Genomic DNA, 12,113 nt, shown 5'->3' with positions numbered 1-12,113 from the left:
GTGAAGGAGTTCTAGCAACGTGTCCCAGAGTCCTCAATACCCCCTCAGTGGAGCCACTTGGGGGAACAGCTTAGGGGAGAAGCTGTCAGCCCACAGCCACCTCAGCCTGGCTCTGGTGTGCCCAGGCTGAACTCAGGCAGGCACAGGTTTCCCATGGGACATGTCTGGCTTCACTTAGCTCCCAGCTGCCTCCTGCTTGCTGAGGAGGAGCTGTGGTGACACGCAGCTTTGGGCCAGCTGAGCCAGAAAAGCTGCAGAAAGGGAAAGGCAGGCCCTGCAGAGTCATAGAGCAGCCAAGGCTGGGAATGAGAGTGGGGTGACCATGGGGAGCAGTCTGCTCTGCTGACTGGGCAGCACAGAGCCAGCATGGTGTGCTGGAGGAGAGCAGCTAGACATGTCCATACAGCACAAGCCTGGTGAGAAAGCAGCTGGGCCCATGCCCAGGGAGCAGCAGCCAGAGCTGTACCCCACGCTGGGGGGGAGGAAGGACCAGTGCAGGCACATCTGGGCAGGAGGCTGGGAGCTCTGGGGCTGCAGACTGAGTCACCAGCACGTTCCTGTCTGACCAGTCTGGCTCTCAGGAGCTTTTATACAGACAAGGAGGAGAGTCAGGAAAGGTTGAATCCCAAGACAAACACCTTCCCTCATCTTCAGGAGCACGTGGACCTCTGTCACCACCACTCCATCCCAAACCTTGGCTTTGCTTTGTTCCCTGCTCTCATCTGTATTCAGAAGAAAGTGGAAATTAGCTCCTTAAAATATTTATAAAGCATTTTGTGCAACCAGTCTAAGTTCTAAATTTAACTTTCCCCCTAAAGCCACAAAACATTCTTGGTAATAAATTCTCTCTCCCTAATTTTAATTTTTTTTAAATTTTTTTTTCCTATTTGGGGAGGAAAAGAAATTGTTTATTTTTAACAATTCAGTTCAGAGGAAAAAATTACAGCCTAGCCAATAGCAAGCAAATTAGCAATTCTCTCTATTATCCAAAGCAGCAGGTCTTCCATTAGCAAGGGCAGTTTGTGGCCCCTGGATTACAGGCTCAATCAGGCACTTCATTTTTCTTTAATTTCAGGGAATTAAGTAATTGCAAATCACTCAAAAGCTCCATGCTGGACATGCATTTACCTGCACTGAGTGGCTGTAGCAGCTTTAACACAACTCTCCTCCTCCTGATTTCCTTCCTGGAGCTGGGGTTGCTGATTTTGTCATTTATCCCGGATTAAGGACAGGTGGTGAAGGCTCTCTCCAGCAAAGCTGGAGCAGGCACCACCTTCACTGTGGCTCTGAGAGATGTGCTTAGGCAGGCTGACACTCAGCCAAAGGGATGGAGGCTGGCAAAGGGGAACTCTTCCCATCTGTGCCCTGTCTGCTTTGCTTTGTTAATCAGGCAGGTTCTACCTACCTGCAGCTGCTGGGGTAGTTAGCCAAGGTGGCTCAAATGAAGCTTAAATACCAGAGCTGGAGTTCATTCCCTCTCCTGAAGCTGAGCTTCATTATGCTGGAAAGCTCTGAGGAGTGCATAGCAGAGGATGCCCCTGGGCATGAAGTGAGGAGGAAACATCCATCTTCATGTTCTGTCCTCCTGAGACAGGCAGGTGAGACCTCACTGAGTTCTTTACCTCTGCTGGCCATGCCTAGGAAGTAGGAGGCTTTGTGTTTGGTTTCTTCTAGACCTCTTGCTGCATGCCAGCTTCCAACTTCACCATAGATTTGTGGAGCTGTTGATGTTGGAAGAGACCTTGGAGCTCACCAGTCCAACCACTACTGCAAAGGCAGTGGTAGCTACATAGAATCATAGAATCAAGAAGGCTGGAAGATCATCGAGTCCAACCTGTCACCCTACACCTCATGCCTATCTAAACCATGGCACCAAGTGCCACGTCCAATCCCCTCTTGAACACCTCCAGGGATGGTGACTCCACCACCTCCCTGGGCAGCACATTCCAATGGCCAACCACTCTCGCTATGAAGAACTTTCTCCTCACCTCCAGCCTAAACCTCCCCTGGCACAGCTTGAGACTGTGTCCTCTTGTTCTGTGCTGGTTGCCTGGGAGAAGAGACCAACCCCCTCCTGGCTACAACCTCCCTTCAAGTAGTTGTAGACAGCAATGAGGTCTCCCCTGAGCCTCCTCTTCTCCAGGCTAAACAGTCCCAGCTCCCTCAGCCTCTCCTCATAGGGCTTGTGCTCAAGGCCTCTCCCCAGCCTCGTTGCCCTTCTCTGGACATGCTCCAGCAATTCAACATCTTTCCTAAACTGAGGGGCCCAGAACTGGACACAGGACTCAAGGTGTGGCCTAACCAGTGCTGTGTACAGGGGTACAATGACCTCCCTGCTCCTGCTGGCCACACTATGCCCAATGCAGGCCAGGATGCCATTGGCTCTCTTGGCCACCTGGGCACACTGCTGGCTCCTGTTCAGCTGCTGTCAACCAGCACCCCCAGGTCCCTTTCTGCCTGGCTGCTCTCAGCCACTCTGACCCCAGCCTGTAGCTCTGCATGGGGTTGTTGTGGCCGAAGTGCAGCACCTGGCACTTGGATTTGTTGAATGCCATCCTGTTGGACTCTGCCCATCTGTCCAGCCTGGCAAGGTCCCTCTGCAGAGCCCTTCTACCTTCTAACAGATCAACACCTGCTCCCAGCTTGGTGTCATCTGCAAACTTACTGATGATGGACTCAGTCCCCTCATCCAGATCATCAATAAAGATATTGAACAGGATGGGGCCCAGCACTGATCCCTGGGGGACACCACTAGTGACAGGCTGCCAGCTGGATGTGGCACCATTCACCACCACTCTCTGGGCTCTGCCCTCCAGCCAGTTCCTAACCCAGTGCAGAGTGCTGCTGTCCAAGCCACAGGCTGACAGCTTGGCCAGGAGTTTGCTGTGGGGGACAGTGTCAAAGGCCTTGCTGAAGTCCAGGTAGACTACATCCACAGCCTTTCCTACGTCCACCAGGCTGTCACCTGATCATAGAAGGAGATCAGGTTGGTGAGGCAGGACCTGCCCTTCCTAAATCCATGTTGGCTGGGCCTGATTCCTTGGCCATCCTTCAGGTGCGCAGTGATTGCCCCCAAGACAATCTGCTCCATGATTTTCCCTGGCACTGAGGTCAGGCTGACAGGCCTGTAGTTCCCAGGTTCTTCTGTCCATCCCTTCTTGTGGATGGGTGTCACATTGGCCAGTTTCCAGTCTTCTGGGACCTCTCCAGTGAGCCAGGACTGGTGGAAAATGATGGACAGAGGCTTGGCCAGCTCATCTGCCAGCTCTTTCAGCACCCTACCATGTACACTTGCTCCTCAAGCTCTTGTTCTGGGTTAGTGCCATGAAGTGGAGTCCAATTCAGACCAGCTGATGCTGGGAAGCCTGGGGTCTGAGACAAGGAAAAGAGGAGCATGGATAGAGGGCACTGGAGCCCTTGGCCTCAACAGCTTCTGCAGCCTTAGAGGAATATGGAGCCCTGCAGAACTCAGAGCAGCTTTAAGACTGTCCCGAACTATGACATGGTCTAAATCAGCTCCTTGGAGGCAGAGGTGGACTGGAGGAGTTTGAAGCTGTGCTGGGGAGCTCTAGGGTATCTGAAGGTCTGTTTTATGGCATAGGTGGTGCAGGACCAGAGCTCTTCCTTGGAGATTCAAGCAGCAGTCGGCTGCACTGCTGGATTGCATCGTTCTGCCTTTGAAGATTAAAGGAATTGGAGGGCTGGGATTAAAGTATTCTTCTCCTGTGTGCAGGCACAGAGTCCACCTACTCAGAGAATTAGATGAGTCACTCAAAAATTCAGTGCACCAAGACATGATGCTTTTAACACAAAAGCTGACGGAACAATGGCAGTGAGTTTGGGAGTGATGTGAATGGGCACACTCTTGGTTCTCACCCCCTGGTGGAACACAGTCGTGGTGAGGAGGATGCCAGGTGAGAAAAAGCAAGTGTCTGCTAGAAAGCCTATGGTCAGAAGGGAGCTAGGAACTGTAGTTCCCCAGGCTGGCCCCTGCTGCTGGTCCTAATACCATCAGGTGCAGAGTAGGTACCACGATGGATGTTACCTGAGGCATCTTTAGACCATCTAGCCTCAACTCTTTGGTGTGTCACACACATGCAGGTCATTGCCACCTCTCAGCTGAGTTCAGCAAGGTGTGTGATGGAAGACCTTCTAGAAAGGCACTGAGTCCTCTCTTGGAAACCCTTGAGAACTGGGGAGCCTGGCCCCTGCCTGAGCAGCCTGTGACAGTGGGGGCCCTGTGTCATGATGGAAATGGTGACTCTGCTCTCACCTGCAGCTGGGGGGCCCAGATTTGTCTCCAGCACCCCACACCTTCTCATGCCTTCCCCTGCTGGATTAGGAAGCTCAGTGGGTCAGAGCAGTGGATCAGACGTCATTACAGCACCAGCAGTGTGGAGGATGCAGGAGAGGAGCTTTGCTGGAGCACCAAGGACTACTGCATCCCAGAATCCCAGCATTGTGGGGTTGGAGGGAACCTTTGGAGATCATCCAGTCCAACCCCTTGTTAAAGCAGGGCACCCACAGCAGCTAGCCCAGGAGCACAATGGCCAGGGAGGGTTGGAAACTCTGCAGAGAAGGAGACTCCACAACCTCTCTGGGCAGCCTGCTCCTCTACTTGGTAGAGGAGAGTCCTGCAGGGTGGTACTGCCTTGTGTCTTCCACAGGAGCTAAGCAGTGCCAGCTCTGAGCAGGGTGAGGAGACAAGGGTATAATGCATGGCTGATGCAGTCAGACTGCTGCTGGCTCTTGAAGGAGCTCAGTAAAGACCATCCTGGGGTCTGCATCCCCTCAGCAAAACATCTGACTCTGTTCAAACCCCTGTGCTCCAGATTTGGGACTTGTAAGCATCAGCAGCCTGTAATGCCTGTGGTGAGATGCAGATGTGTTGATTTGGAGGCTCTCCTACCCTCTGCTTGTTCCTCATCTGAAAGAGAAGCAATCCAGCTGTTCTGTGCTCCTTCATCCATGCTGCCTCCTCCTTGGGAGATGACACACATCACAGGTGATAGGATGTTTGCTTCCAGAGCTCAGGAGCAGACTTGTTAGTCATTGGAGAACTCAGCACAACTCAATTAAATTTCTTCCACTACCTAATTGACATTTAGTCAGCTAGGAAGCAAACAACCCCAGCAGAAAACAGTCCTTGCTTTCAGAGAAGATGTTATGGAACTTCAGAAGATCCCAACTGGCCAAATGTGAGGAAGAAATGAAGAAAATCTAATTAGACATTGCATGGCCTCTCCTCTGAAATTAAATGTAATGTATTTGTGGTTACAGCTTCCCTTGAGGGTCCTCCTACTCGTGTCAGGCCTCCAGAAGTGTTAGAACATCTGTGGTGCATGACACAGTGTCTCATCTGTGGCCACCAGCTCAGGGGTAGCTCTGCCAGCCAAAGAAGGCAGCCTGGCTGCTGAAGACCTGAGGCTCTGCACTGAGCACCTGCAATGACCTTGATCTCTGAAGGTGAGATGGACGTGCACCCAGTGCCATGGCAAGGAGGATGTGTTGGTGCTGGAATGTGTCAAAGAAGAGCAATGAAGCTGCTCCAGACCACAAGGGTTGTGAGCAGCAGCTGAGGGAACTGGGGGTGTTCAGCCTGGAGGAAAGGAGGCTGAGGGGAGGTCTTGCTCTCCTCAACTCCTTGGAAGGACATTGGAGCCAAGTTTGGGCTGGCCTTTTCTCCCAAGTGATAGGAGAAGAGGAAACTGCCTGGAGTTGTGCCAGGTGAGGTTACAAGGCTGGACATCAGGAACAGGTTCATCCCTCTCATCCTGTCACTACCAGCCCTTCTCAAAAGTCCCCTCCTGGCTTTCTTGTAGCCTCCTTCAGCTACTGGAAGGCTGCTCTGAGGTCTCTCCTTTTGACAGTTCCTTGAGGGTGTTTGTCTTAAGTGGCACAGAGGACCTTGGTCTAGCTGAAGTTTCTCTCTGGTAGTCTATGGACTGACCTTAAGTCTTTGGTAAGATCCCAGAGGTGAGTTGCAAAATGGTTACCAAGGAAATGTGTGCAGACTCCCTTGGCTGAATGCAGAAGGAGGGAGGAGGAAAAAAAAAAGCTTTCATCCAGCTTTCAGCACACCTACATCTCAGGTGGTGTCATTGCTCAAGACGGTCCAGGGAGTTTTATGCCTTTTATTTTTCAGAAGGGTTGGGTGGTTCTGGTTGAACAAGGTTGGAGAAGATTGCTCCAGGTGAAAAGACCTGGAGCAGTGCAGAGCCAGTGCAGAGCACTGGTCAGAGTGGTTGTGATTGCCTCTCCAACTGAGGAGATGTGTCCAAGGGGTTAGAAGCTGGGCTGGACATTCAGTGTTTCCTTAATGGTTTGGGTGATGGAGTAGAGAATATTCCTGTTGGACCTGCAGGTGACACCCTGGGGAGTGGCAGCATGAGTGGCAAAGGAGTTCAGTGTTCTCACAAACCTCTCTGTGCTAAAAGGCTGCAGCTCAATAAGCCAAATCCTGCCAGCAGGAAGCAAAATGCACAACCCCCAAATGAGACTCTTCAGTAGACACAGATCTTCTTGACCTGAGCCTATGAAACCTACATCAATCTCACCTTGTTTGGATGAGGAAGAAGCTACTGCCCCAGAGTGTAGGACAAGGAGAGCTTCACTCACTGCTCATAAAGCTTCACTTCAGACTTGTGCCACCACCCTGCAAGATAGGTGTAGAGTCTAGAGGAGAGTGGTGTGGGAGATTCCACCCCCCCCTGGCCATTGTGCTCCTGGGGTGTGGAGTGGGTGCTGTGGGTGCCCTGCTATGGCAGGGGGTTGGACTGGGTGATCCCCAGAGGTCCTTTCCAAGCCCTACCATTCATTCTGAGAGTGTGTGATAGGTGGTGGCTTCAGCTTCTCCCTGTGATTTTGATTCAACTCTTGTCACACAGAATCATTGAGTGGGAGGGGTTGGAAGGGACTTCTGGAGATCATTGAGTCCAACCCCCTGCCAGAGCAGGATCACCCACGGCAGGTCACACAGGAACACATCCAGACAGGTTTGGAACCTCTCCAGGGAAGGAGACTCCACAACCTCTCTGGGCAGCCTGCTCCAGGGCTCCAGCACACTCGGAGTAAAGAAGTTTCTCCTTATGTTGAAGTGGAATTTCCTAGGTTCCAGTTTGTATCCACTGCCCCTTGTCCTATCACAGGACACCACTGCCAAGAGCCTGGCTCCTTCTTCTTGACACTCTCCCTTCAGAGATGGATAACCACTGAGAAGGGTCCCTCTCAGTCTGCTCTTCTCCAGACTAAGCAGCCCCAGGGCTCTCAGCTTTACATGGAGTACTGATTTCACCAGAGCTGCTTCTGTCCACACCATGGGAAGGAGGTGGCCTGTGCCTGTGGGTGCAGAGGCTCCAGGTGTCCTGCAGCCAGTGTGTAGGGAGCAGCCTGCCCTTGCAGCAGGGCTGATTGCTTCAATACATGCAGGAACAGGGAAGCATTATGCATGTGCATTTCCCAATGGCTACTTCCAGCACTGAAGGGAGAAGAAACATTTGCATTCCTTAAAGAACTGATTGAGATTCTAAAAACAGATTGGAAACTTAATGGCAAGAAAGGCACAGCTTGAAAGTCTTTACTTTTTGGCATGAAAGCCTGGACCAGATTGACACAATCTGTGACGTAGTTTCTAATGAAGCATTTGTAATGAGACATTTAAAGCAGCTCAAGAGGCCTCTCTATCCTGTTGGGAAAGGAACACAAGGAGCACATATTTGAAATTCATTCAGCAGTGAATGCATAAGCTGAGCTTGACAGGAATTTAGAGTAGGATCCAATTGGAGATAGGTGCTTGGGGAAGAAGTTGCTTGTAGAAGAAAAGAGAAGTGAAGAACTGAAATAGTTGGAGGAAACTCTTGGGAATATTACCAAGAAGAGAGAGAGAGGTTCCTGCTTGTGGAACTGTTGAATCATGGAGTTGATTGCAAGGGGGAAGCTTTGTGCTGGAATTCCATGCAGAGGCAAATATAGGTGGGAAGGGTTGGGACCTCCTGGTTTCTGCTTCTCATTCAGCTCTTGTTTCCCCCAGAGAGGAAGGTGTCTCTGGAGCTCACCAACACCCTGTAACCACCCTGCTTAAAACCTCTGCTGCAGCTTGCCCAGGATCACAATGCCCAGGTGGGTTTGGAATCTCTCCAGAGAAGGAGACTCCACCACCTCTCTGGGCAGCCTGCTGTGGCTGGGGTGAGTGTGATCTAAACAAGATTTCCTTGCTGTTCTGATGTTTATTAATCAGGCAGCTCCAAAGCATCCCACCAGGACTGACCCTGAGCCACTAACATCTGCTAAAAGCAGAGTTTACCTTTTTTCTTTTTTTTTTTTTCTTTTTCCCCTGAAAACCACCTGTTTTACAGGATCATAGAGCTCCTCCTGAGATTGGAAGAGACCTTTGAGGTCATCAGGTCCAACAGCTTGCCCAGAGCTCACAACCCCATCAGGGCTGCTAAGCTGCTGCCACCAAACCAAGTTGCTCAGGACCACATCCAAGGGGCTTTTAAATCCCTCCAGGGATGGTGACTCTACCACCTCCCTGGGCAGCCTGTGCCAGTCTTTGAGAACCCTTTCTTGGAAGAATTTTTTCCTAATACCCTCCCTCCAGAAAGTCAGAGCAAAGTGACGGCTGTGCCCTACCGAGCTGCCCTTGCTTCTATAGCTCTCTAAAAATATTGGTGTTGCTTCCTTCCTTTGCCTTAATTAGTTAGGGATTAATTTTCTACCTAATTTGCTTGTGTAGCTCTTTGAATATGAAGTGGTTTGGAGTGCCAAATATTGCTGCTACTGCTGATTAGGTTATTAGGTAATAACCAGTTGCTGCAATAGGACTTCCCAGAGGGAGAACCAAGCGTGGCATCCTTCCATCCCCGTTCCCGGCGGTGGGCTGGCTGCGCGCTGCCAAGTGCCCGTGTGCTGCACACCTCCCCTGCCACCCCTGCCTGGAGCTGGGTGCATCTGTGCTGCACAGCCATGGGCAGGGGGCACTTCAACATCTCACCCTGAAATCAGCTTCTGGATGCAGTGGCTGCTGTGGCTCACAGTGACTTGAGCAGCAGGTGCCACCCTGCAGATGTCCCTTAGGTGCTGGAGCACAGCCAAAGAATGGCAAGGAAGGTGGTGAAGGGTCCAGAGCACGGGGCTTGTGAGGAGCAGCTGAGGGAGCTGGGCTTGTTCAGCCTGGAGAGAAGGAGGCTCAGAGGGACCTTCTGGCTCTCTACTACTCCTTGAGAGGAGGTTGGGGTGAGGTGGGCATTGACCTCTTGTCCCTGGTGACAACTGATGAGACAAGAGGCAATCACAGATCTTCTTTTAGCAAGAGATGAGGGTTAACCTTCTGGCTTTATTCTTAACTCCTGCTGCAGGGAGAGCCACAGTGAGTAGCAAAGGAGCTACAACAGCTTCTCTACAAGTAGGAGCTTCCAGGAAACTTTGAAGCAGGCAGATCTTCAGCCTGAGGATGTCATTGAAGTATCCTCCAGGCTAATGGACATCAAAATCAACAGGGCAAGAGGGAACAGCCTCAGGGAACAGCCTCTCCCCAGCCCTCCCTGGAGAGGCTTAAGTTGGAACATGAAGAACATTTCTTTGTGGAAAGAGTTGTCAAACCCTGGCCCAGGCTGCCCAGGGCAGTGGTGGAGTCCCCATCCCTGGAGGGGTTTCAAAGCTGTGTAGCTGTGGTATTGAGCTTGCTTTGGTGGTGAGCTGGCAGTGCTGGCTTAAGGGTTGGACTTGATGACCTTAAAAGTCTGTTCCAACCAAAATGATTCTGTGATTCTATAACCTGGAGAGGAGAAACCCAGAAAGACTAAAGCCTTGGTTCCTGTTGCTTGACTTTTGCCCCAGTTTCTGTGCCTGATCTTTCCTCTTGGCTGGCTGTGGGCCTTGAGAGGTGCTAATTGAAAACACCAGGCATGAGGAATTAGGTGGAAGTTGGGCTGAGTGACCCTGGGCACAAGCTGTCTCCTGTAACACGTGGACGTCAGAGCACAGGTTGACTACAGAAGCTGTCAGCTTCCTCTGCAGGCATGGGCTGAGCTCTACTGTGAACAGAAGGAAAATCTTGTCCTGGAGACACTTTTTGGATTGATTTCACTCTCAGGATCTAAGTCAGGAAGACACTTCAGCTCCAGCCTCCAAGACTAGTAGAAGGTATCCATGGCAGGGGGGTTGGAACTACATGGTAAATTTCTTCCCCCAAAGGGTTGTGAGGCACTGAAACAGTTTGCCCAGGGAAGTGGTGGAGCCACCATCCCTAGAGGGATTTAGGAGGCAGGGAAATGTTAAGGACATGGCTTAGTGGTGGACATGGCAGTGCTGGGTTAACAGTTGGGCTTCATGGTCTTAAAGGTCTTTTCCAACCTTATCAATTCTGTCTTTAGGACTATGCCTGCAGTGCCTTTCAGGCCTGAGCTGATGGCCTTCCACTGAATTGTGCCATGGAAGGAGCTGGCTTTGTGTTGTCAACTGGAATAAACCCAAGTGTTGATGTGAATTTGCTAACAACTGAAGGTAATTGGTTCTTTGGGAGGGAATGAGATGACAGCTTTTACTGTACTCCAGATATCAGCCCAATTACTGTAAATATCATCATGATGCAAAACATTAATTAGGAAGATCTGAGCTGCTTGAGATGTAGAGTCCCATCTGAATGATTAACTGCATGCAAAATATTGTGCCTGATTAGAGCCATTCTGCAGAGACAACCATCTGTGAGCTCTGAGAGCAACCTGGGAGGAGGGGAGGAGAGATCACAGCACTCAGGGGCTGGGTGGGATGACCTCCTGGGCCTTGGCTATCTCGTGAAGGGCCACAGAGCTTCCAGGACTGGAACCCTCTGTTCTGTGTACCCCATGTTCTTTACTGCAGGCATCTCCAGGAGGAGTAGTTCATGGGTAAGGAAGTCAGGCATGGAAACAGTACCTGAGATGGCAGTACCAGAGAAAGGACTCGGGCATGGAAGTCTCAGCCTAACTCTGGCTCTTATTCCTTGTACAAGGATGGAAGTGGAGGTCCACAAATTAAGGTGGGAAATAATAAGAGATGGAAAATTAAACTTCTCAGAAAAGACAATGGTGAGCACACAGTCATAGGAAGAACAGGAACTACAACATTGCCAGTGGGTGACCCCAAGTGCTCTTCCTGATGGTGGCAATCTTTGTAACACTGCATTAGGAAGCAGGGGTTGGTCTCCTCTCCCAAGGAACAGGTGATAGGACAAGAAGAAATGGCCTCAGGTTACATCAGGAGAGGCTTAGTTTGGACATGAGGAAAAAGTTCTTCACATAAAGGGTTGCCCAGACTGCCCAGGACAGTGGTGGAGTCCCCATCCCTGGAAGGGTTTCAAATCTGTGGAGATGTGGTGCTGGGGGCCGTGGTTGGGTGGTGACCTGGCAGCGCTGGGTTAAGGGTTGGACTTCATGATTTTGAAGGTCTCTTCCAACCAGATTGATTCTGTGATTCTCATCTCAGATGTTCATCTGAGGTCTGATTTTTCTCTATCCCCTCAGCCTGGTCAGCCACAAAGAGATTCTTCGATTGTTAATGAAAGAACCCACCTGGAAGTGCTGGGTCCAGGTGTTTCCCACAGGGCAAATCCACCAAGCCATGGGCAAACCCTAAGTGGTGAAGGACATTCTGCAGGAGTAACATCTGGATAAGTCCTTTAGGATGTAGCAGAAGGGCCTTAGGAAAGGAAAGGAGGACAGAACTCATCTCCAGTCTCATGGCTCATCTTTATTCCTGTGCTCTTTGGCAGAGAGGGGCCACATGAGCACAAAAAGCTGTATCTGCTGGTTTGTGTCTTAACTGAAATGTGTTGGTCTTCTCAGTTCATTAAAGCTACTGAAGAGCCATGCTGCTGCTTGTGAAACTTGGGCTGCTGGTGCCAGCTGGGCTATTTGAAGCACAAAGCAGTGCTGTGGGCTCAGGGTGCTATTGTTCCACGTTTGGACTCGAGTCCATAGCCACTGAAACACAAAAGCTTGTCAGAAGAGTGTTTTCTTTGTCCAGACCTTGGTGAAAGGCTCCAGTGACAAAGGATAATTGTTGGTAGTTTGGATTCCTTTTTCTGTGCCCTCTCTTTGTTTTGGTGGTGGTGCTGGCACCTTCCTTGCTGGTGG

This window comes from Indicator indicator, chromosome 31, assembly GCF_027791375.1.
Source record: "Indicator indicator isolate 239-I01 chromosome 31, UM_Iind_1.1, whole genome shotgun sequence".
Lineage (NCBI taxonomy): Eukaryota > Metazoa > Chordata > Aves > Piciformes > Indicatoridae > Indicator > Indicator indicator.
Note: the sequence above shows the minus strand (reverse complement) of the source record.